The sequence below is a fragment of the Sapajus apella genome, unplaced genomic scaffold (genome assembly GCF_009761245.1).
Source record: "Sapajus apella isolate SASKATOON/1434 unplaced genomic scaffold, GSC_monkey_1.0 scaffold40, whole genome shotgun sequence".
NCBI lineage: Eukaryota > Metazoa > Chordata > Mammalia > Primates > Cebidae > Sapajus > Sapajus apella.
The window spans coordinates 18,261,323-18,288,505 of NW_022436980.1; positions in this window are offsets into that span (position 1 = coordinate 18,261,323).

The following is a 27,183-nucleotide window of genomic DNA, read 5'->3' on the forward strand; positions in this document are numbered from 1 at the left end:
CCCAAATCTCTGGGACACATTTAAAACAGTGTCTAGAGGGAAATTTATAGCAATAAATATCCACATGAGAAGCAAGGAAACATCTAAAATTGACATCCTATCATCAAAATTGAAAAGACTAGAGGAGCAAGATCAAAAAAAAAAAAAAACTCAAAAGCTAGCAGAAGACAAGAAATAACTAAGATCAGAGCAGAAGTGATGGAGATAGAGACACAAAAAAACCCCTCAAAAAATTAATAAATCCAGGAGCTGGTTTTTTGAAAAGATCAACAAAATAGACAGACCACTAGCCAGATTAATAAAAAAGAAAAGAGAGAAGAATCAAATAGATGCAATAAAAAATGATAAAGGGGATATCACAACTGATTCCACAGAAATATAAACTACCATCAGAGATTACTACAAACAACTCTATGCACATAAACCAGTAAACCTAGAAGAAATGGATAAATTCCTGGACACTTGCACCCTCCCAGGCCTAAAGCAGGAAGAAGTTGAAACCCTGAATAGACCAATAACAAGGGCTGAAGTTGAGGCAGCAATTAATAGCCTACCACCCAAAAAAAGCCCAGGTCCAGATGGGTTTACAGCTGAATTCTACCAGAAATACAAAGAGGACCTGGTACCACTCCTTCTGAAACTATTCCAAAGAATCCTTCCCAAATCATTTTATGAGACGAACATCATCCTGATACCAAAAACCAGCAGAGACTCCACAAAAAAAGAAAACTTCAGGCCAATATCCATAATGAACATCAATGCAAAAATCTTTAATAAAATACTGGCAAACTAAATGCAACAGCACATCAAAAAGCGTATCCATCACGATCAAATAGGCTTCATCCCAGGGATGCAAGGCTGGTTCAACATACGCAAGTCTATAAACATAATTCACCACATAAACAGAACCAAAGGCAAAAACCACACGATTAACTCAATAGATGCAGAGAAGGCCTTTGACAAAATTCAACAACACTTTATGCTAAAAACTCTCAATTAACCAGGTATTGACAGAATATATCTCAAAATAATAAAAGCTATTTATGACAAACCAACAGCCAATATCATACTGAATGGGCAAAAACTGGAAGTATTCCCTTTGAAATCTAGCACCAGAGAAGGATGCTCTCTCTCACCACTCCTATTCAATATAGTATTGGAAGTTCTAGCCAGATAAATATTTCAAGAAAAAGAAATAAAGGGTATTAAATTGGGGAAAGGAGGAAGTCAAATTGTCTCTATTTGCAGATGGTATGATTGTATATATAAAAGACCCCATTGTTTCAACCCAAAATCACCTGAAACTGATAAGCAACTTCAGCAAGGAATCAGGATGCAAAATCAGTGTGCAGAAATCACAAGCATTTCTATACACCAGTAACAGACTTAAAGAGAGCCAAATCAAGAATGAACTGCCATTCACAATTTCTACAAAGAGAATAAAATACCTAGGAATACAACTAACAAAGGATGTAAAGGACCTCTTCAAGGAGAACCTCAAACCACTGCTCAAGGATATAAGAGGACACAAACAGTTGGAAAAACATTCCATGCTCATGGTTAGGAAGAATCAATATCGTGAAAATGACCATACTGCCCAAAGTAATTTATAGATTCAGTGCTATCCCCATCAAGCTACCTAAGACCCTCTTCACAGAACTGGAAAAAACCACCTTAAACTTCATATGGAACCAAAAGAGAGCTGGTATAGCCAAGTCAATTCTAAGCAAAAAGAATAAAGCTGGACGCTGCTGGACTTCAAACTATACTACAAGGCTACAGTAATCAAAACAGCATGGTACTGGTACCAAAACAGAGATATAGACAAATGGAACAGAACAGAGGCTTTGGAGGCAATGCCACACATCACAACCATCTGATCTTTAACAAACCTGACAAAAACAAGCAATGGGAAAGGATTCCCGTTTAATAAATGGTGTTGGGAAAACTGGATAGCCATGTGTGGAAAGCAGAAACTGGACCCCTTCCTAACACCTTACACTAAAATTAACTCCAGATGGATTAAAGACTTAAACATAAGACCTAACACCATAAAAACCATAGAAGAAAATGTAGGGAAAACCATTCAGCACATAGGTATAGGCAAGGACTTCATGACTAAAACACCAAAAGCATTGGCAACAAAAGCCAAAACAGACAAATGGGACCTAATCAAACTCTAGAGCTTCTGCACAGCAAAAGAAACAATCATTAAAGTGAACTGGCAACCAATAGAATGGGAAAAAATTTTTCCAAGCTACCCATCTGACAAAGGGCTAATATCCAGAATCTACAAAGAACTGAAACAGATTTACAAGAAAAAAAAAACAAACAAACCCATTCAAAAGAGGGCAAAGGATATGAACAGACACTTTTCAAAAGAAGACACATATGAGGGCAACAAACATATGAAAAAATGCTCTCATCACTGGTCATTAGAGAAATGCAAATCCAAACCACATTGATATACCATCTCACGCCAGTTAGAATGGCAATCATTAAAAAATCTGGAGACAACAGATGCTGGAGAGGATGTGAAGAAATAGGAACACTTTTACACTGTTGGTGGGAGTGTAAATTAATTCAGCCATTGTAGAAGACAGTGTGGCAATTCCTCAAGGACCTAGAAATAGAAATTCCATTTGACCCAGCAATCCCATTACTGGGTATATATTGAAAGGATTATAAATTTTTCTATTATAAGGACACATGCACACACATGTTCACTGCAGCACTGTTTATGATAGCAAAGACCTGGAACCAACTCAAATGCCCATCAGTGATAGACTGGACAGGGAAAATGCGGCACATATACATCATAGTATACTAGGCAGCCATAAAAAAACGATCAGTTTGTGTCCTTTGTAGGGACATGGATGAACCTGGAAACCATCATTCTCAGCAAACTGACACAAGACCAGAAAATCAAACATCACATGTTCTCACTCATAGGTGAGTGTTGAACAATGAGAACACATGGACACAGGGAGGGGAGCATCACACACTGGGGTCTATTGGGGGGGACGAGGGGATGGACAGCAGGGGGATAGGGAGTTGGGGAGGGATAACATGGGGAGAAATGCCAGATATAGATGATGGGGATGGAGGCAGCAAACCACATTGCCATGTATGTACCTATGCAGCAATCCTGCATGTTCTTCACATGTACCCCAGAACCTAAAGTGCAATAAAATATATATACTAAAAAAAAGAAAGAAAGAAAAGGGCTAGCTGGAAGCCAGGTATGTTCCAACATGGAGGTGCCATCTTCCACATTCTTTGTCACCACAAGTACAGTAAAGAACCAGGCAACATGGTACCTACCAAGCAAAGAACCCATCAGCATAATAAAATATTAGGGTGAGGTGGCCAGCTTTTTCACGTGCTATACAAATGGCACACCTAGTCCCAACCAGTTTTTTGCACCTTATGCAAATAGCACACCTGGTCTGACCAATTTTTTATGCCCTATGTAAAACAGACACCGCCTCCTCAAGCTCATCTATAAAACCCATTGCATTCCACCACAGAACCGGCAAACCATTTCTCTGGGACCACTCTCTCTGCAGCAGAGAGAGCTATTCTCTTTCTTTCGCCTATTGATCTGATGCTTTTGACCTCACTTTGTGTGTCCATGTCCTTGATTTCCTTGGTGTGAGACAATAAACCTCGAGTATTTACCTCAGACAGTGACACCATTTCAGTACCAGAGCATTAGGAACAACTGGTTATGCCCCCGTGAGCATAGCTTATGTTCCTAAGATTCTTACATGAGGATTTTGTCCTCCTGTAATTAAAAAAAAGAGGGATTTTGTTGTTGGGTTATTCATTTTGGTGTTTTTTAAAAAAAGAAAATTTTCTATTTGCAAAGAGAAAAACTCTAAACTCTAAATGTGAGCTTTATCTATTACTAATCTGGAAGCTCTTTGAAATAGCCCAGTGATATATGGATAGACACACCCATTTGTAGTGGAGGTCAAGGATATGTTCTAACCACCAAATGGGAAGTCTGGGCATTTTTGTTTCTTTTTGTTTTTGGACATAGATCCAATCACTACATATGTATCATTTGAATTCACACCATCAACTTGAGAATACATTTTCAAGAACAATAATATTTTTAAAAAGCAATAACATAGTATGTTTCAATTTTGAATAATACACAGCTACCAGCTTCCAATTAGAAATCAATGTAAATTATATATTTCTTATTTATTTAACACCAGAGAGAAAAAACACTTCCACATGACTACATAAAAACCCAGTTTTTGTGTTGTCAGCATAAAATGCCCTTCATGTTTTTCTGTTTTTCAGCTCTTCTGTTATATAAAGGAAAGATTTCAACAGAAACGTATGAAGGAAGACAGACCAAAAAAAGTCCCTTATTTGGAAGCTGGTGTGTGATGCCAATTCTGAGAGTCTACAATGGCTTTTAAAATAACTTGAATAAGCCCAGAAGTCTATGTAACAACTTTATGAAATGATGTGGGGTAAGATAAAAGAAAAATTCAATCAAAATCTAAGAATAAAGCCAAGGTTAAATTAAGCTGTGTTTACCAGCAGTTATAAATCAATGACAAATGTATGTACTTTCATATTTAAAAGATATAAAAATATATTTCAAAAATATATATATTTAAAAGAAAATACATTTATATTTTCTTTTTAAAAAGCTTTGTTACATCATTTGTGTTTAAATAAAGAAACTTTTTTGAAAAGAATTTAAAAGTAAAAAATATGTAACTGAATATTATATCTAGTTCAGAATGTAGTCAGGTTACCTCATCCCTATTCAATAGGAGCCTAACTAGTTAAATGAAAAAGTGACTTAACCTCCTTAAAATAGGCTCTGCAAATAGAAATGCTAAGCAGTAATTTCAAATGGCACAGCCCCTTTGAATATTTTAACTGGTGGTCAGAGCATGCTGAGGAAAAGGCATGCTCAGCTAACAGCTGCAGCATTTGATGAGAAAATTCTATCTCATCTCAATGCTGAGGTGGACAAGTATTTATGTAAAGTCACTGGTGAGCAGTATAACCCTTCACAAGCATGGGCTTTTGTCTTCTTCATATTCACATACTGACTCATGAATGTTCATGTTTTTCACTCTCTTTCTCACAGTTTTACCTCTTCTCCATTCAGTCCAACCCAGCCTGTACCTGAATCAGCCCACCACAGTCTAGGTGCCAGCCTCAGATCTACTTATGCTATTGCTGAGACAGAGCCTAAGAGGGAACTCAATTGGCAATGGTTGCCAAGCCAATTGCAGCAGTTACTTAGGCAAGAATTAAGAGTGACGTCTAAGCCCATGAAACCCAGGTGGGCAGAAAGTCAGGTGGGCAATCCTACATGATGGAAGAAGAGAGATAAGTTTGAAGAGTTGCGGAGTAGATTTCAATATGGCCAGAGATAAGATCTAATTCTAGCAAGAGTCTACTACATTTAGGGGGATGATGGAGAGTGAAAAGCAGCGGGAATCCTCAAGGACCACCATCGGACTTTATTTATTACTACAAATGAAAGCCTCTAGTCATGGTAGACTAATGCAAGCATCTGATTATCCGCAAGTATTGCCAAAGTGTTCTTATGCTATTGCCCACATTCTGTTCTTCTAAGCAGGATATATCCATAAATAACCTCTTCTGAAGAGTTATAAAATTGTCACGTTGAGAAAAATACCTGGAGGTCATAATAAGAAAGATATAATTGAAGCTTTGTCTTTTGTGAGTAAACATCCTGATATGGATGAACTGGAAATGATTAATGCTTTTCTTCTTTCCTTGCCAAAAGGCAGCCATTGGCTTAATTGAATAGAAACAGAAAAGCCTTTTTCTCCATAAATGGCATGGAACTCAAGTGACTTGCATAGACAGAAAAAAAAATGAAGCTCTCATTAGATTATTTATGGAAGTATTCCAGCCTTGGAATAATAACACTCTCTTAGTGGTTTTCCATGCAACTATTACAATAGGCAGTTACATGCAAATTCAAAGCTGGTTCAACTGAATACTCTGAACCATAACTCCATGGATACCACAGAAATATGAGGATGGAACAAAAGGTGAATGTGTACAAGTAAAATAAGAGTGACATAAAACAAAGCAATGAAAAGATTTGATGGGAGACATCAATGCCAAAAAACAAAGATTTCCCATTTATTTTTTGGTAGAATATGGAAACTCTAAGTCTGACTATTCTGTTATGAAGCTAGTAGACTCTGTGCTGTTTTTCATCCCTGCTTCCTTCCCTTTGTGGTCATATTTTGTTCTTACACCCATGAAAATCTAATTCAAGTAGACTTCTTGCACGCAACCCTTGTTTATTTAGATTATTTTAAAATCTGTATCAAAGGAATGAGTAATTGAATTAATGTGTAACGTGAATACTATTTACCCTTTTCCACCTTCTTCCAGCTTAATGTCCTCCCATTCATTTTTCACTTTCCAGAAGTTGCAGGAAATGCCAATCATATGTGGAGAATTCTATTTTGGTAGATAATAAGGGAATTTTCTTGATTGTTCATGTTCTGTGCACACTAGGTTTTTTGGTGCTTTTTATATCTTCCATAATCATGGAAACTCCCCCCCAAAAATGTAATTTATTGTTACACATATTAATAAAGTCCAACAAGCTTTTTTTTATAAATCCATTTTTTTCAGAGAATAGGATTACAACCTCTGCTTTTTTTTGCTCTCATTTTCTTGGTAAACCTTCCTCCATCCCTTTATTTTGAGCCTATATGTGTCTTTGCACATGAGATGGGTCTCCTGAATACAGCACACCGATGGGTCTTGACTCTTTATTCAATTTGCCAGTCTGTGTCTTTTGATTGGGGCATTTAGCCCATTTACATTTATGGTTAATATTGTTATGTGTGAATTTGATCCTGCCATTTTGATGATAGCTGGTTGTTTTGCCCATTAGTTGATGCAGTTTCTTCATAGTGTCAATGGTCTTTACAATTTGGTACATTTTTGCAGTGACTGGTACTGGTTGTTCCTTTCCGTGTTTAGTGCTTCCTTCAGGAACTCTTGTAAGGCAGTCCTGGTAGTGACAAAATCTCTTGGCAGTTGCTTGTCCATAAAGGATTTTATTTCTCCTTCACTTATGAAGCTTAGTCTGGCTGGATATGAAATTCTGGATTGAAAATTCTTTTCTTTAAGGTTGTTGAATATTAGCCCCCACTCTCTTCTGGCATGTAGGGCTTCTGCTAAGACATCTGCCGTGAGTCTGATGGGCTTCCCTTTGGGAGTAACATGACCTTTCTCTCTGGCTGCCCTTAGCGCTTTTTCCTTCATTTCAACCCTTGTGAATCTGACGATTATGTGCCTTGGGATTGCTCTTCTACAAGAATATCTTTGTGGTGTTCACTGTATTTCCCAAATTTGAATGTTGGCCTACCTTGCTAGGTTATGGAAGAAATCCATTCTTTTCTCTCTTGTGTGAGTTTGGAAGCCACAGTAATGTCAATGTTGTCTTAACATTAAACCTTAGTCAAAGAGGACCATGGCTCATTTTTTATGTATGCATATTTGATATGGCTTTGTTGTTTTAGTAAACAATTCAAGCAGTATAGAAAAATACAAAAGGAACATAATTATCACCTGAATTCCAGCACTTAGATATTTCCAGTGTTAGCATTTCTCTGAACATACACCCCAATGTATCTCTGTGCCTTCAGACATATATAAAAATTAAGATATAGTTTTACATTAAGGGGATCTTTCTATTCAGGCTATTGGAAACATGATGTTTTTCACTCAACCATATATTGAACAAGTGATTCCATGCTCATAAAATCAGAACTCCTCAAGCTTGCAAGGCTGAGTGTGATCTGGCCCTGTCTACCTTTTCTACAGCATTGGCAACTTCTCCCACCTTAGTCATCTCACTGGACTCCCTGTCATTCCTCAAGAACACAAAGCTTATTCCTACCTGATGGCCTTTATATTTTCTGCTTCCTTCTTTCTGGAATGCTCTTCCTTCTGTTTTTTCTTTGAGAGACCACCTCATGCTTGACATTCAGCTGAAATGTCCTCTATTCAGAGATCTCCCATGATGATTTTACCTGAAGGGGCTACTCAGTAACTCTACATTTAGTCACCCTGAGTTATTTTTATAATAATTTTATCTCTGTCTGAAGCAACTTAAGTTTTCAAATGACTGAGACATTATTAATTGAATTATCTTAACAATAAAAAGATTAATAAACTGACCAACTATACCTCAAGCAAATCAAGACATTAAGTAAAGCCAAGATTCCAAGAACAATGAGCATGACTTTAGAATACCTCAGGGATCCTTGACTTGTATCTACAAACACAAAAGAACAAGTGGAATTTCATCCAGAGCATACAAGAATCATCACAGTTATTGCTTATAAGTTAAAGAGTTTAAACCATCCTGGTATAGCTTTATTACAATATTTATAAACTGCAAGACAGTTGTCAAAATCTAAATTTTAGGTTATGTAAGCTTCCAAAGAAAATTATCTTTATGTTGTAAGGAAGGTTAAAAGTTTAACTTCAATGCTGAGTCCCCTAGGACATAAAAATGATAATAAAATATGTTTTCTCAAAATCTACTCACTAATAAACAATCTGGCAATGAAGTCTGTAGCCAGATTTTTCTGTGAGTCATTGTAAATATAAATAATAATATCATTTGAGAAAACATGGATCTCATCTCTAAGAGGAAAATTTTTAGAAACATTGAGAAAGAATGACCTAGTTCAATTAACATGAATATCTTGGACATTTGAAGAAAAAGGAGACTAATGATTCTAAAAATCATTTAATAAAGAGCACTTTATTTGATTCAAAATAAAAATGAAAACCACTATTTTGAGGGCTGTTTTTGCTTATTTCTTCGTAATAAACTTACAGGGCTCTAGGACTCTCAGAAGCATCCTGAAAAATGTGAAGGTGGGCACTAAACATATACATTAAAGAATATTAGTAGAAAAAAATTCCTACAGAATTCAAGACAAAATGCTTATGGTTCATTTAAACTAAAAAATATATGTTCCAATTTAAAGGTTACTTTAAAATTAAGCATTTCTTTCTTCCTGCTGAGTTATATTTTTTAAGACAATTTAGGATCTTCAGTTGGCCATGAATGACTGAGTATGGATGTATTTCCTCTACCCAGAACTTGAACTCATTTAGTGAGTGAAGCATTGTTAATCTCATAATAGTACAGAAAATTCACTTGTAGAAATGCCTGCTGTAACTGAATCATTGTGTTGAGCATTTTGAAGTTGTCAAATGAAATTAAATGATGAGAATCACTTTGGAGATGGTAGTTTTGTACTACCGGGGTGAGTCAATTTTCTGTCCTTTTATTAAGCGTGTTACAAGTCTACAATGTTCTTCCCATTACTCCCCAAATACAATAATCAAAATCTACCATTCCACTTGCACAACTTTCATATCCAGTCTTTCTAGTGCTTGCTCTCCACGTGTTTTTAAGGGTTTCAATGATTGCATGTACACATTCCACAGTTCTGTGTAGGTTATTGTATATCCATTGTCAATTCAGGCGGCTGCCCCACAGATCTCTGCCGCTGCAGCTCTCCAAAGTCCAGACCACGGTGTTCAATATACTTCACTAAAGACTGGGGCATTATAAAAGGAAATGGAGAGTCAAAGAAAGAAAACTTAAAAAAGGAATTATTTCTCCTCCTAAAGACAGTTGGTCATGTCTCCTCACTGGAAGTCTCTCAACTGATCTTCATCCTCCTTAATGTCGATGCTACTGCCACCAGGTTACTTTCCGTAGACAGAAGCACTCTAAAGGGACCATTACCTTTCATTGCTCTCCCTACTTAATCAACATATAAAATCATAAAATGTATAGGGATGTCACTCTGCCCACAAGACTCAAGGTTTCCTATAATAGAACAGTTGAATTTTTCTTTATTCCTAACTTTTCCACTTCAGAATGGCATTTTGGATTTACCTTTGGATAACTGGAAGGGAGCATTAGAGTTTTGCTCAAAAGAAAAACACAATCTCGACCCAAAGATAAATTATGCCTCTACCCGTAGAGCAACAGAGAAAACTGCTAACAGCGTAAAAATAATAATCTGGTAGTTTGAATGAATAAATTAGATCTACAATATAAATAGACCTGGGAAATATTAAAATGTTGCAGAATAATATAGCTTAAAAATTTTATGTAAATATATTTTATATAAATATATACATGGACACTAAGCGTACAGAAACATGAGCAGGGAAGCCCTTCAGCAATCTTAAAATATTGATTGTTTAAGAAGAAGAAGACAGAATGAGCTGTGAAAAATAATACAAATGAGACTTTAGTTCTATAAGATTTTAGTTTCAAAAAGAAAGGGAAAAAATAACAAAATATTTACATATCATAAAGCCAGGTGAATGAATAAATATATTTAGCAGTTATGTTCTGATATTTGCAGCGTGGCTTATGGAAGGGAAATTATTCCACAGATAGCAACCATAAAGTCTGGACAACATTTAAGAAACAACGATTTGACGTCACCGTAGCATGACCAAAAGAAGACAGAAGCCAGGAGGGAGTCATATTGTGTAATCTAAGTATATTAGGCTTTTCCACTTTGTATATTTTCCAGTCTGTATGTCTCACCTACAATTCAAGCAGAAGGATGTAGTCTTATTGATTTCAGTTGTCAAAGGGTAGAGTTTGGATCCAAGAGTCCCAGTGGAAAATAACAACTAGAAAGCTAAAAGAACTTAGCAGAGATTTGGCTGCTCTGCTTTACAGAGAAGAGTCTAGAGTGTGCAGTGGGGGTTTGGTTCACATCCTGGCCTTTCTACATACTCATCCAAATAAAACTTAAAAACAACCTCTTGCCTAACAAACTTAAAACCAAATTTGAATTAATCATCTAGTAATTTAATTTTCTGCTATGTTATTATACACTAGACATGATGAATGACACCTTGTAGAGATCTGGATTCTATTACCTTCCTCTGACATGTGTTGATATGCTTTTCTACTGGGTAGTTAGATTAATAGGTGTGCAAATCTCCCCAGCTCCCAGGCAATCTTACAGCTGTGGCGATGGTAATGACAATGACTGAGCAGAAGGGGAACCTTTCTCTCTGGCCAGACGGCCTGATTCTTGGTGGTGTCAAGAATGTGCAAGGCAATCTGCCACTTTTTGCTCTCTATCCTATCATGACTTAGCCCAGATGCAGAGGCAGTTACATGAAATGTACAAGTTCTAAGAGTGGGGAGACTAAATCCCTAGCTTCCTTGCCAGAGGAATGGAGGGTAGTAGGTGATGAATACCAGAAGTCAGAAAATGTCAGGAATGTTGCAGAGAGGACAGAGGTAAAGAAAATGATCTTATAAATTGTGTACAAACTTTTGGTCTCACTTTAAAACGGCGAATGCATTGACCTAATACCAAACAGCAAGGTTCAGTTGAGAACTGAACTACAGTAGATCCCTGAACGGATCCCAAACTGGCCACAGGTGGTGCACACAAAGGACAAATGAGAAAAGTGCCGCATGTTAATAGACTTTGAAAACAGAATGGGCATAGTACCACAATCTACAGAAAGGTGGGTATGTTAGAACCTGAACGTAACCAGTTTAATTGCCCAGCTTAAAGAAAAAATACTTTCCGTAAGATTTAAATAAGACCTATAAATTGCTTTGGCCGTATGTCCGTTTTAACAATACTGATTCTTCCCATTCACGAGTACAGAATGATTTCCCATTTGTTTTTGTCATCTCTAATTTTTTTAGCAGGATTCTATAATTCTCATTGTGGAGATTATTCAACTCCGTAGTTAGCTGTATTTGTCAGTATTTTATTCGTTTTATGGCTACTTGAGAGTGGAGGGTGGGAGGAGGGAGAGGATGGAAAAACTACGTATCACGTTCCTGTGCTTATTACCTGGGTGATGAAATAATCCATACACCAAACCCCCACGAAATGCAATTGACCTGTATAACAAACCTGCACATGTATCCCTGAACCTAAATGTTAAAAAAAGTGGACAATAAACAAAACCTAAGTCACATAATGAGTATTCAAAATATCCAGGACATAATCCAAAATTATTTGATAGACAAAATGTAGGGAAAATTTCAACATCTTACAATTCATAGATGCTAATTTCAAAATTACCTGGATATATTGATATTATTAGATAATGCCTACAAAGCAGCTCTCATAAGCATGCTCCAAGAAATAAGGTAAGCATTCAGGAAAGAAACAACAAGATAAAAAGTCTCAGCATGTAAACAGAATATATAATAAAAGAGCCAAATAAAAATCTAGAACCAAACAGTATAATAACCAAATAAAAAATTAACTTGATGAGCTCAATAACAAAATGAAAGTGACAGAGGAAGTCCTTAGTGAACTTAAATACAGATTACTAGAAATTGTCTAAGCCACACACAAAAAAGAAAAATGATGTTAATAAAAAAACCAAGTCTCAGAGCCTTGTGGGGCCATATTAAAAGATCTAACATTCATGTCATTGATACATTAATATCAAATGAAAAGGACAAAGAATGCAGAAAAAATTTTTGAATAAATAATGGCTAAAAACTTCCTAAATTTGGAAAAAGATGTGAACTTATGAATTCAAGTTTATTAAAATAATATAAACTAAAAGAAATTTATGCCTTATGCCTTACTTTTATCAGTCTATTTAACCTGTGCAACTATTTCATAATATAGATTAATTTGCTAAATATAAGCTGTAATTTATAAACTATCTCTTGCCTAAAATGAAAAGTGGTACCATATAAAATGTGAATTAAGCAAAATGTGTCTTTGATTCTTTAACACATTGCCTTTCTACTTCTCCATCCCCCTCCGCCACCATATCCTTCCTCTAGACATGTGTTATCCAACATAGGAGCCATTAGCCACATTTGGCTATTCAAATTTTAATCTATATAAATTAAAATTAAATAAAATTTAAAGTTTCAGTTCCTCAGTCACACTAGTCACATTTCAAGTAATCAGTAGTCACATGTGGCTAATGACTACTAGATTGAACAGCCCAGCTATAGAACATTTTCATCATTGCAGGACTTCTAATGGACAGAGTTGGTCTAGACTCTGAGTCCTTCTGCTATCCCCTCTCTGGCCAGAATTCTCCCTACCCAGGGCACTCCTTCCCAAGTATCTTCAGATTTTTCTTCCTTCTACTTCTTTACCCTCAAAACCTCCCTGAGCCTTTTCATGATGTCCCATAAAAAGCAAGATTTTGTAATTCATTCTTTGAGGACCTTTCTCACAACTTAAATAACTTGATAAACTAGTTCATGCTTAGGCAATTTGTCAATGCATAGAGTTCACATGTTCTGTCTCCAAGACAACACATTGGTATTTTAGCTGAAAGCTTCTGGAGACATTATGCATTTACAGAAAGAGTCGGCTCTCAAAGTGGTGGCTTTAGGAACCATGGTAGCCTAGAACCTTGGTGAACAAACCTCAGAATGCAAGTGCCTTTAGAGCACCTTTCAAATTACATTATCCTGTTGGCCTGTTCAGCTACATTGGTAAATGTAGGTGAACATTGGGTCACTAGGCTGATTTGTCCCCTTGGAATGTTGAAATGTCCTTCAGTGTTACCACAGGAGGTATAATATTTATACACCTAATATGACATCTATGAATAGTAGGTTGAAAGAAATATGTTTGTTTTTCTTGTAACTGTGAAAGTTGTTAGAGTTCAGGATAGGGTTTGGTATCCATTTACTCTGTCAATTCTGGGCTCCCTGACAAAGGATCACACAAACAACAGTTAATAGCAAAATAAGAGATAATATAAGGCCCTTAGTAATAGCTTGACAAACGTTTCCTTCTCCTCCAGTATAGGACTTTGACCAAAACTGAACTAGAAAATACAGGATAGGCCAACAGATATGAAAAATCAACAAAAAGACTTCCTTACTCCCTAAGTAAGAGATGATTAGGTAGGCAAACAAACTCTAGTTTGCCCTGTAGTTTATTCATTCACTGGGTTACAGAGAGGCTGCTGTGCCCCAGGGGGTAGCCCTCCCTTGCCTGCCATCCACATGCAACAAGAAAGACAAGAAATATCTCCTCCTCCTCAGAAGGGCCTGGCTCTCTAAACATGCTCAAGAAAAAAGGTAAAGGAGAAAAATAGCCAGGACAGCCTCAGGAGAAAGTCAAGTGCTATGTTCAGTGTTCCACATCTGGACTCAGTGGGTTGCTTCCTCATCATGTCATTTAACTTACTTTCTCTATGTAGAAATTTTATATAAGTAAACGTCCTTCTTTATAAGAAGATTATGTTCATATCAATAGCACCTCTCCAGTGTTTTGTTTGCTTATTTGGGGATTTTAATTATCTTTTGTTTTTCTTTGAAGTAATCCATGCACATAGCAATCATAGTGAAGTAGCACTAAAAGGTTTATTTTAAAAAGATGCTGTATCCTCCCCTCTCCCTGCCCTTCCCAGAAGCTACACTTAGTCTCCTTATAGCTATTCCTTTGGTAGTCACTGAACATTATAAAATTCTGGTAGCTACTGAGTATTATTTTTAAGACATTTTGTTAAGAGAAATTTCAAACACATACCAAAGTGAGAAAGTAGCACAAGGAACTCACCCTATGCACTCATACCTTAGTTTCGGTTGTTATCCCGTTTTGTCTATTCGGCTACCCATTTACTCACCAACCTCAAGTGTATTATTTTGAAGCAATACAAGACAGCATATCATTTTAACCAAAAATATACCATTCATTATATATCGCTAAAAGAACAGGTCTCTTTTCAAATACATAGATTTCCATTTGTCCCATAATTCTTCCTTACAGTTGGTTTAAACAAATTACTATGCAAGATGCATTTTTTGCTATTTCATTTAAATCTTCTTTTTAAAAAAAAATCCATAGTCTTAGTTGTCAACTGGGGCAATTTTGTCCCCATAAGACATTTAACAATCTCTGGAGATATTTTTGGTTTTCATAACTTGGTTGAGAAGAAAGGGGACAGTTCCAATGGCATATCGTGCGTAGGGGCACGGACGCTGCTAAAAGCGCTAAAGCGCAGAACAGCCCCCAACAGCAAAGAATCATCTGGCTCAACACATATAACAGGACTCTACGCCCTGCCTCCTCCTCTGGTTTCTTGAAGGAATCAGCTCATTTGACCCCTAGGGCTTATCACATTCTGGATTTTGATGAAGGCTTCCTCATTTTGTCTGGAAACATGTTTCTCATTCCCTACGCTTTCCGTACATTAAGGATAGAGATGGAACACATGAAAATACCAAGCCAACAGAGAAATGTCAAAATTTCCATGTGAAAATGTGAATCAAGCGCTTGAGTCATAGCAAGGTCTACGGGTTTTATATTTTTTATTTTTTTTTTGAAAGTTCATCCCTCTTGCTTTTGCAGAACAGGGACACTGAGGCCTGGGGAGGTGACAGGAGTTGGCTAAGTTCATAATCAAATTTCCCGAGCCTTGCCTCTTTGAAATTTAAGATGTAGCTCTATTTTTTTGGAATAAAGTTTTAATCAGATTAAGGTTTGATATTTTTGGCTAGAATATTTCATAAGGGGTGATGTGTACTGGCATTAAAGGCATGTAATATCTGGTTGTCTTTTTTGCTAGCAGCTGTTCATGACCCTTGCCCAAAGCCATTATTTCATTAGGGTTTGCTCAACAATGTTTTAAATAGTTCATTTCTTCCTACTGAAATGTTAATGAAAATATCTTTACTTTTTTTGATGAAGTTAATCAATGTTCACTATTTAAAAATACAAATACATGTTTAGTTTTCTTTGGATGGTAATACCAGAATTTTTTAGCTGTATATACATGTGTGCAAAGTGTGATTATATAATATATGTGATATGATAATTTTGTCATTTTCATTTTTATTTCCTATATGGGGAAATATGTTCATGTCTAGTACATACATAACTACATTTTTATCTGTTTATCACATTATAAGATTCCATGTGTAAAAAATACCCAAGATAGGTAAATGCATCGTGACAGAAATCAAATCAGTGGTTGTCCAAGACTGAAGTGGAGCAGAAGAGAAGTGGCTGTTTAATGAGTACAGGTTTCCTTTTGGGGTGCTAACAGTCAGCAACACCAGCTCACCACTATGTAAGTGTCCATCCAAAAGTGAGCCCTCCAGGCCCACACCAGCCCAAGCCATCAGGAGAAAAGACAGTAGCTCCTACTAAACCCTACGAAATTTACAGATTCATGAGCAAAATGTTTGTTGTTGATTTAAGCCACTAAACTCAGAAGGATGTTGTTAGGTAGCTGCATTCTTCATTATTATTCTTTCCAAATTTTATTTTCAGCATTTTGCATATAAAATTTATTATCAATTTTGTCAGTGGTCAATTCTGATTGGTATATTACTCAATATGTGATTATTTGTGGAGACAGTTGATATCTTTATCATCTTTCCTCCAAAAATATTGTATGTGCTTCTTCATATATTGTTTTATATCTTTCATGTATGTTTCATAATGTTCTTTACATAAATGTCTTCCTAGACACATTTTAGCTTTTATTGCTATTGTAAAGCTTGAATATTTTTGTACCAATTATACATAAATGAATAACAAACTCCAAAATTTAGTGGTTTAAAACAATACCCATAACTGTTCAAAATTTTGTTGGCTGCACATTTGAACTAAGCTCAACTAGGAAAAGGGTCCTTTTTCTGGTCTAACCAGGGTCTTTGATGCAGCTGTAGTCACGGTGGCTTCACTGGCACTGGATTTCCTAGTATGGCTTTATTTGCATGTCGTTGTTGGTGCTGGCTGTTAGCTGGTTAGTTTAGCAGGCATCAGCTGGTTAAGCTCATTTCTGGTTTACATGGCCTTTTATCCTAGAGACTAGAGGATACTATTGGACTCATCTAGAGGACTCTAGACTAGCTACTGGAGTTCTTCACCTTATGGAATAGTGTTTCAAAAGAGCCAAAGTGAAAGCTGCAGGACCTCTTGAAACTGAGACTCAAATAGCCTCGATTCCCACACGTTCTGTTAGTCAAAAAGTCCAAAGCCAGCCCAGATCTGTGAGTGTAGAAATCAATGCCACTGCTCATGGAAGTAGCTGAAAAGAATCTGTGGTTACCTTTAATATTCCACATTTATCCATCACATATATAATTTGCTATGTAAGAGGAAGTTTTTGTTTGTATATAGTGATCTTAAAATGCACCAATAAGCTGAGTTTCTTTCTACCTTTGCTATTTTAACATATAGTCTCTTGGATTTTCTATGCATAAAATTATCTCATTTGAAAATAATGATAGTTTTTTTCTTTCTGTCTACAATGCACATTTTTGTTTTATTTTCTTGCTAATTGTATTGAATTTTCAAATCGTTGATAATGAAGATAGTTTTATCTTATTTCACACACTAGAAAGAATATCTTTAGGTTTTATGTAGCTAATATGATTTTTAATATTGATTTCTAATAGGTTTCTTCTTTTTTCCAAGATAGGACATGAAATTCAATTAATCAAACTCTTGGGTCATAATAAAAAAAAAAAAAAACTCTTCTCATTATTGGACCATGAATAGCTCTGTCTTCTGTTTACTTTGTTTAGGATGTTTCTTCTATTTTTACTTCACTAAGAGTTTGACAGTAGATATTGAACTAAATCAAATTCCTCTTCTACATTTATTAATATGATTTTCCTCCTTTAATCTATTATTAGATTATTTTTCATTGTACTATATTTCTGGACTAAATCTTACTTGGTCATTGGAATTATTAGTAGCATATTATTTTTTATTTTTATTTATTTATTTTTGAGAGGGAGTCTTGCTCTGTCATGTCACCCAGGCTGTAGTGCAATGGCGTGATCTCGGCTGCAACCTCCACCTCCTGGATTCAAGCAATTCTCCTGCCTCACCCTCCCAAGTAGCTGGGATTACAAGCACCTGCCATCTCACCCAGCTAATTTTTGTATTTCAGTAGAGATGAGTTTTCACTGTGTAGGTCAAGCTGGTCTTGAACTTCTGACCTCAAATGATCTGCCTGCCTCGACCTCCCAAGGTGCTGGGATTACAGGCATGAGCCACCACACCCGGCCATGGCATATTACTTTATAACTGGCTTGCATGTATTTCTTTAAGGTATTGTTTCATTTATAATTTTGCACGAGATTTGTTGTCTTTTTTGTGGGCTTTGTAATCAGGATTACTTTCTCTTATTTTGTTAAGAAGAAACAGAGGTACTAAGAAATTGTACATTGACAATTAGTTGATAAACTACGTATGCTTCTGTTGAATCTCCTTCCCCAGAAAGCTTGTAAAAGCAAATAAACAAAAATTTTAAAATAAAAATAAAAAAGAACCAAGGTAAGCTTTATATCAAATAGTTTAGGTGCACTATAGCCCTCAAGTAAAGATTAACCCTCAAATTACATCTTATTTCCCAAGGAAGCCTGGCACCACTGAGTCCATACTTCAGTCAGTTTCAGATCAAGTTATCCTGAGTGAGGTAGAGACCGTGAATAAAGTAATTCAGTAGCCCAGACAACCCGCATGTGTGGTTAACTAGAACGACTACATTATATCTTTTTTCATTATTATATAGCTGAGGTCCATTAAATTATCAATACTCATTATGTCTTAAACAAAATAATTATTTTTCTTTCAACCCAGAACCTAGCTCTAGTCACTGAATCCCTGAGATAGTTATTTAAAGGGTTATTTTGAGCCCTAATTTCTTTCTGCCAAAAAATCTCTGTAGACTGTCAATCATCTTTGAGATTAATGATGAGAATGCACTACACAGAGGAAAAGTGTATGAATTATCTTTCTCAGATTATCTTCAAGGTATGCCTTGCAAAATACCATCTATATACATTTTAAGTTTCTATGTGTTCATCGGATACTAACATGAGCAGTTTCGCTATATTTCAGCTCTCCTGTTTCCATGAATGGTGTTTACACTGGTATTGTGATTTCTTTTTGAAAGTTCGTAAGATTTTGAGTCTGAACACTGGGTTATAACTACTGTTCTTCTACTAACAAGCTGGGCAAGTGACTTGACTTCTTCCAATTGTAATAATGTCTACTTACCTATTTGACAAGTTGTCCCAACAAACAGATGAGATAAAGTATATGAATGTTCTTTGTAACATACAAAGCAAAACTGCTAGTCATTATTTTAGCAAGCAACAATTCAAAATAACAATAGTTAGCATTACTGAATGCTTGCTAATACATGAAGTTTTGTGCTATAGACTTTACATGAATCATCTTATTTAATCCTCTCAATAAACAGTGAGACAGATACTCTTATTAGGTTAAAAAAAACTATAGGATTAAAAAATTAATAATTTTATCAAGGAATTTAATTTTTGAATTCTTAAGTCAGGCTGTATCAATTAAGAGAATTCTGTCATCCTCTGTTTTCCTTCCTTTGTGACCTTCTCCTACAGTCTACGGGCTATGCTCTTTGCTCTTGCAAAGCTACTTTTTATACTGCTTTGTAACTGGGAACCCTGGCTTGTACAGACAACATCAATTCATTTCCTTGTTCTCTGACTCTGGTTGGGCTCAGCCAATAGATATCACAAGCCACTGTAGCTGTATTTTATTTATGCTTAGGAAAAAAATAAAGAAAACAAGCTTGAATTTGTATTATGCCAAAGTCACATAACCTACCTTTCCCACCCCTTGTATCTTTTTCCTGGTTTTCATTATTGCCCCCTGCATGCCTTACATCTTCAGAAATATAGCTAGGCAGAGTTATGAAATTATGTTAAGAAATAGTTAAGAAATTAAGATATCGATTTAAAGATATTAAGCATAGTTACAAAATTAAGTATCTATTTAAAAAAATACATATCACGGTGGGCATGGTGGCTCATGTCTGTAATCCTACCACTTTGGGAGGCCGAGATGGCTGGATCGCTTGAGCCCAGGTGTTTGACACCAGCCCGGGCAACATGGTGAAACCCTATCTCTACAAAAAATACAAAAATCAGCCAGACATAGTGGTACACGCGTGTGGTCCCAGCTACTCAGAGGGCTGAAGCAGAAGGATCATTTGAGCCTGCAGTAAGCAGTGATCACACCACTGCACTCCAGCCTGAGTGACAGAGCAAGACCTTGTCTCAAAAATAAAGAAAAAGAAAGAAAGAAAAGAAAAAAAAACGTATTAAAATGAGCCTGGTTGTTTTTCATCACAGCATTGTTTCTTAGTTAATTACTTTTAAATTCTGAGCTTCTCAGTAATTTTTAGAGATATGGTGTAACTCTAAATCCGATATTAAAGATCAAGGGCCTTGCTCCCACAAGCTGTATAGTGGATAGAATAAGATGTAATAGTATAATATTGGGTTGGTGCAAATGTAATTGTAGAATTTTTTCCATTACTTTCAATGGCAAAAATTGCAATCACTTTTGCACCAACCTCATACAATCTTCCCTGGCAAAGCCAAAGATTTTTTGTGATCTCATGTTTTCAGAAGGTCACAGAAAGGCCAGGGCATTTCAGAGGAAAGGGATCCAAATGGCAAGATAACATACAAAGAATAATAAAAAGTTCTACATGTGCTTAACCTGGAAGATAGAATTTTGAGGGAGAAAAGAAAAAGACGGTTTTCTTCAGTCTTGGGAGGTGGCCACATTCGAAGGTAATTATGTTTGCTCCATATAGCCATTGTGAGGATTATAGGAACCTTTTGGGTAATAAATAAAAAGTGATTGTTGTTAGCTCAATACAAGCATGGTTTGAGCTCAAGTCTAACATCACAGGGGTCAGATCTATCTGGTAAATTAAAGGGACATGTCCAAGTCCCATGTGCAATAAAAATTAAGGAACCTCCTAGATGTCATTTCTGTGAGTAAAGAGGTCAGTGGGCACAAATCTGTCAACCCAAACACAAAGCCTTCTTCAGTTCAGAGAGAGTGGACTTGGAAATGCATGGTGATGTCTCCTGATTTAGCCTCTTAATGAACTCATGACTGCATCTTCAGCAAGAGAAAGGGAGAGGTAGACAGGTTATTGCCAAAAATAATAACCAAAAGTACCACTTTCACTAACAAGTCTACAAGACTTTGGGGCAAACCAGCTCTGGGTTGAAGTCATACTGACTAAAAGTTATTTAAAGGGGAATTTTTTTTCTACTGACTCACAACATAGGAAAGGAAAGGAAAGTAGCAACAGGACAAGAAATAAACAGAGGCTGCTTCATGGTAACTGAACATGACTCACTGAGCACATGTGAAACATTCCCTGGATACACCTCAACAAGCTGGGAGTTGAGGGACATTTTAGGTTAATAGAGTCCCATGTTATCAGGGGAGACGTGGAAAAACCAAACTCAGGTTATCCACCAGTGTGAAATCTCAAAACATGAAATAGGTGACCTAGAGAATACACTTTCAAGGTTAGGAGGAACACATCCTCATATCCAGCCCAGCACTACCATAGAGTGGGCTCTTAATAAATATTTACTGAATGGAAATTTAGCTTTTCTGTTTTTAATGTTTTTATTTTAACTTTTGTGGGTACAGAGTAATTGTATATATTTATGGAACACATGCAATATTTTGATACAGGCATACAATGTATAATAATCACATCAGGGTAAACGAAATATGTATCAACTCAAGCATTTTCCTTTCTTTGTGTTACAAGCAAACCAACTATACTCTTTCAGTTATTTATAAATGTACAATAAATTATTGTTATCTATAGTCATCCTGTTTGTGATCAAATAATAGATCTTATTTTTTTCTAACTATAATTTTTTACCATTAAAAATGTCCTCCGGCCACCTCCTCATTCCCCTACCTTCACCCCAACCTCACATTATCATTCCCAGCCTCTGGTAACCATCATTCGACTCTCTATCTCCATGAGTGTAATTGTTTTCATTTTTAGCTACAAAAACTGAGTGAGAACATGAAGTTTGTCTTTCTGTGCCTGTCTTATTTTATTTAACATAATGATCTTCAATTCCACCATCAGTGGATGCAACTGACAGGCTCTCATTCTTTTTATGGCTAAATAGTACTTCATTATATGTATGTATCACATTTTCTTTATCTATTCATCTGTTCATAAACACTTAGGTTGCTTCCAAATCTTGGCTATTGCAAATAATGCTGAAATAAATATAGCAGTGGAGATATTACTTCAGTATACTGATTTCCTTTCTTTTGGGTATATACCTAGCAGAATTGCCTAATAATATGTTATCTCCATTTTTAATTTTTTTGAGAAATCTCCAAACTGTTCACCATAGCAATTCTACTAATTTACATCTCACCAACAGCATACAAGTGTTCCCTTTTCTCTGCATCCTCACCAGTATTTGTTATTGCCTGTCTTTTGTACAAAAGCCATTTCAACTAGGATAAGATGGTATCTCATTGTAGATTTCATTTGCATTTCTCTGATGATCACTGATGTGCCTTCCATCATTGCCTTTTCATATTCCTGTTTGCCATTTGTATATCTTCTTTTGAAAAATGTCTATTAAAATCTTTAGCCTATTTTTAAATAGGATTATTAGATTTTTCCTATAGTAATTTGTGCTCCTTCTATATTCTAGTCAGATGGACAGTTTGCAAGTATTTTCTTCCATTCTGTGTGTTGTCACTTCACATTGCTGATTGCTTCCTTTGGTGTTCAGAACCTTTTAATTTGAGGTGATTGCATTTGTCCACTTTTGCTTTGGTTACCTGTACTTGTGTAGTATCATTCAAGAAATCTGTGCCTAGTCCAATGTCCTGGAGAGTTTTCAAAAAATTTTCTTTTACTAGTTTCTTCGTCTGAAATATTAGATTTAAGTCTTTATCCATTTTGATTTGATATTTATGTGCTGCAAGAGTTGGGGTCTAGCTTCATTCTTCTGCATGTGTCCAGTTTTCAGCACTGTTTATTGTAGCTATATGGACTGGTTTCTGGGTTCCTTGTTCTGTTTTATTGGTCTGTGTGTCTGTTTTTATGCCAATATCATGCTGTCTTTTTTACTATAGTTTTGTTGTCAGATAATGTGATTTCTTCAGTTTTGTTCTTTTCACTCAGGAGAGCTTTGGCTGTTCTGGGTCTTTTGGGGTTCCATATAAATTTTGGATTGTTTTTTTCTGTTTCTATGAAAAATGTCATTGGTATTTTTACAGAGATTACACTGAATCTGGAGATTGCTTTGGGTAATAGGAACACTTCAACAATGTTGATTCTTCCAATCCATGAACATGGAATATCTTTCCAGTTTTTGTGTCCACTTCAATTTCTTGCATCAATGATTTACAGTTTTCATTGTAAGGATTTTTTACTTCTTTGGTTAAGTTAATTCCCAGGCATTTAATTTTATTTGTAGCTATTGTAAATGAGATTACTTTCTTGATTTTGCACATTAATTTTGTATCCTGCAGTGTTACTAAATTTGTTTGTCAGTTCTGATAATTTTTGGTGGAGTATTTAGGTTTTTCCAAATAAAAGATCATATCATCTGCAAACAAGGACAATTTGACTTCCTTTCCAGTTTGCGTATCCTATATTTTTTCTCTTATCTGATTGCTCTAGCTAGGACTTCCAGTACTATGTTGAAAAACAGTGGTAAAAGTGGGCATCTTTGTTGTGTTCCAGATCTTAGAGGAAGGACATGAAGTTTTTCCCCTTTTAGTGTGTGACTAGCTATGAGTTTGTCACATGTGGCTTTTATCTGTTGAGGTATGTTCCTTCCATACCCAGTTTTTTTTAAAGTCTTTATCATGAAGGGATGTTAATTTTATCAAATGCTTTTCAGCATAGTAAAAATGATCATAGGGTTTTTTCCTTTATTATGTTGATATGGAGTATCACATTGATTGATTTGCATATGTTGAAATACCCTGGCATCCCTGGGATACATCCTACTTGATCATGATGAATAATCTTTTTCATATGATGCTTAATTTGGTTTGCTAGTATTTCATTGAGTATTTCTGCATCAATATTCATCAGAGATATTGGACTATAGCTTTCTTTTTTTGATATGTTTTTGTCTGGTTTTGGTAGTAGGGTAATATTGGCCTTTAGAATGAGTTTGGAAGTATTCCCTTATTCTCTGTTTTTCAGAAAGTTTGATTAGGGTTAGCATTAGTTCTTTTAATGTTTGGTAAAATTCCAGAGTAAAGCTGTAAGGTCCCAGACTTTGCTGGGTGATATGGTTTGACTGTGTCCCCACCCAAATCATATCTTGAATTGTAGCTCCCATAATTCCTATTTGTTGTGGGAGAGACCTGGTGAGAGATGATTGAATCATGAGGGTGGTTTCCCCCATGCTGTTCTCGTGGTAGTGAATAAGTCTCACGAGATCTGATTGTTTTAAGAGGTTTCCCTTTTTGCTTGGCTCTCATTCTCTCTCACCTGCTGCCATGTAAAATGCCCCTTTGCTTTTCTTTAAATATCTTTCTTTTGTAAATTACCCAGTCTTTGGTATGTCTTTTTATTAGCAGCATGAGAACAGAATAATACAGTAAATTGGTACCAGTAGAGCAGGGTGCTGCTGGACAGATAGTCAAAAATGTGGAAGCAAGTTTGGAACTGGGTAACAGGCAGAGGCTGGAACATTTTGGACGGCTTACAAGAAGACAGGAAAATGTGGGAAAGTTTGAAACTTCCTAGAGACTTGCTAAATGGCATTGACAGAAATGCTGGTAATTACATGGACAATGAAATCCAGGTTGAGGTGGTATCGGATGGAGATAAGGAACTTCTTGGGAACTGGAGTAAAGGTGACGCTTGCTATGTTTTGGCAAAGAGACTGGTGGCATTTTTCCCCTACCCTAGAGATGTATGGAACTTTGAACTTGAAAAAGATGATTTAGGGTATCTGCTCCACAGAACTCAAGAAAACATTTCCATTTACCATTATATTCATAAAGGGTATAATAAAGGATGTAGGTGAACAGCAGGATGGAAGCGATGCCTATGACAACATATGTGAGAAGGGGCTTGGAGCTTCCATACTGTCTGCAGGTACACCACCCTCCAGGTACCTCCATGAGTTCATCAATCTGGAAGCTCCCCAAACCCCCTTTTTTTTTTCAATCGCAGCGGTGGAAGAGTATTGTTCTTCTGCAAAGTAATTCTGTCAGTCAGTCCTAACATCCTGACATTATTCATTCCAAGAAGTGGATGATAACAATGGTGTTTTCCCTAGAACTGCCTGAGCTGTGGTTGGAAGCTGCTCCTGCCTGTAATGGTCTCGACTGTCCTGCTTCCAAGCCTGGATTTTCAGCCCTCTTCAGATTTTGTAAACTATCATCTATTGTGCAGTAAATCTTTGTCTGATTAAACTAGCTACTGTGGATTTTGTAGTTGACAATTGAAAGCCTACCCTTACTTGCTGTGTGCTTTTGAATAAATCATCTCAACTCTCTGGGCTTCAGTATTCACATCAAAAATAAACAAGATTACTACTTTCTTTGTATTAAGTATTTAACTGATATTTAAATGACTTTGTTCCCTTAATTTCAGCACCTGCCATAAAGTAGGTTTTCATGAAGTACGAGGCATCATTTCAGAGAAAGAGACAGCCTGCTCCTCAAAATGTAGTCTGTGAATCAGTGGCTTTGACATTACTTGAGAACTGGTTAGAAATACAGAACCAGCAGACACTGTGGTCTATGCCTATAATCCCAGCAACTGAGGAGACTGAGGCGGGAGGGTAGCTTGGGCCTGGGAGCTCAGAACTAGCCTGGGTGGGATGGCGAGATCCCATTTCTACAGAAAAAAACTTTTTGATTGGCCTGTGTGTTGGCACATGCCTGCAACCCCAGCTACGCAGGAGGCGAAGGGGAGAGGATTGTTGAGACCAGGAGTTCGAGGCTGTTGTAGGCTACAATTGTACCACTGCACTCCAGCCTGGGCAACAGAGCAAGACTCTGTCTCTAAAAAGAAAATATATATATATGCATACATATATACATATGTGTATATATATGCATGCAGAATCTTCGGCCTTACTCCAGATCTAGCAAATAAGAATTTACATTATGAAAAGACCCAAAGAACCGAATGATTCCCATCCATTAAAGGTGGAGAGGCAGTGGTATAGGGTTGTTGTTAACAGTCAGACTGCGTAAGTTCAAATTCTGGCTCTGCTATCAACAAGCTGTGAGACTGAATCAGTCTTCCACCTTTCTCCGCCTTGGTTTCTTTATTTGTGAACTGGAGATAATTGCCGTCGGCTCCTCGTAGAGTTGTTAGAAGGATTGTGGTAGGTGTAATAATTGTCTCCCAGAAAATGTCCACATCCTAATCCCCAGAACCTGTGAATACGTAATGTTACATGAAAAAGAGGAATTAAAGTTGCAGATGGAGGTGACTTATCAATTTAAAATAGGAAGATTATTCTGGATTATCCAGGTGGGACATCTGTAACCATAAGAGTTAAAAGATGGAAGAGGATAGTAGAAACATGAGCATCACAGTCAGAGAGCAAGGGATTTGAAGATGCTAAGATGCTGGCTTTGCAGACAGAGGAAGGGGTCACAGTCAAGGAATGCAGGAAGCTTCTAGAAACTGAAAAAGGCAAGGAATTGGATTCTCCTCTAGAACTCCCAGAAGGCATCAGCTCTGCCTTGGCCCCACAGGACTCATTCAGACTTCTGACCTCTGGAACTATAAGATAATAAAGCTGCATTGTTTTAAGGCAAAGAAAAAAATCCTCTTTTTTGGAGTTTCGTGTGGGAGCTTCATTGTTTAGGCATAATTGATTAAGTCATTGGTTATTGGTGATTAACTCAACCTTCAGCCCCTTCCACTCTCCCCTTCCTGGAGTTCAGAGGAAGGTGCTGGAACTTCCAACTCTCTAATCACAAAATCGGTTCCCTGGCAATCACCATCTTGAGGCTATCCAGGAGTCCACAGTAATCACTCTTTTGTTGTTTGTATCATTCAGGAAATTTAAAAACTCTCAGGAACTCTGTCAGAAACTGGGGTCAAACGCCAAATAGTAGAAAAATGATTATCATAGCATCTCGTCTGCAAAGAGTTTAGGAGCTACTAAACTTCCTCTCATATCTTCTATTATTTCACAACTAAGTGCAATGCACAATCCTGAAACAGATAAAAGAAACACATTAGTGAGAAAACTAGTAAAATCCAAATAAACCCTGTAATTTAGTTAAAACTAATTCAGCTCTAAGGTAAATTTCTTGGTTTCATAATTGTTTCATGGCTAGA